Source organism: Etheostoma spectabile, chromosome 12 (genome assembly GCF_008692095.1).
Source record: "Etheostoma spectabile isolate EspeVRDwgs_2016 chromosome 12, UIUC_Espe_1.0, whole genome shotgun sequence".
Classification (NCBI taxonomy): domain Eukaryota; kingdom Metazoa; phylum Chordata; class Actinopteri; order Perciformes; family Percidae; genus Etheostoma; species Etheostoma spectabile.
This window is the reverse complement of record NC_045744.1, coordinates 25,039,814-25,040,171: the sequence shown is the minus strand read 5'-3', so window position 1 is coordinate 25,040,171 and position 358 is coordinate 25,039,814.

Genomic DNA, 358 nt, shown 5'->3' with positions numbered 1-358 from the left:
ATGTAGTTTATAAATCCTGATGATTATAAATGAAACGTAACTTGCTGAACTTTTACTGCAACAGTATTTTTTTACAGAACTTTAACTGCAGTAAAGTCATCTGAATACTAAAACAGCAGAGACCACGGCGAGAAGAGCGCTATAACGGGCGGGTCTCTTACCGAGGTCTACCGGGAATTCTCTGAACCTCAGGAGTTTGCAACTGGAACCGGCGGCCCTCAGACTACATGGCGGCTCTGACGGACACACAGAATTTATCCACCACAGCATCAGTTGGAATTTCTTGTGTGTTCTGTTGAGGAAAATACATGTGTAATCACTTACATGAAATCAACTTCTTAAATTAGGTATTTGTTAT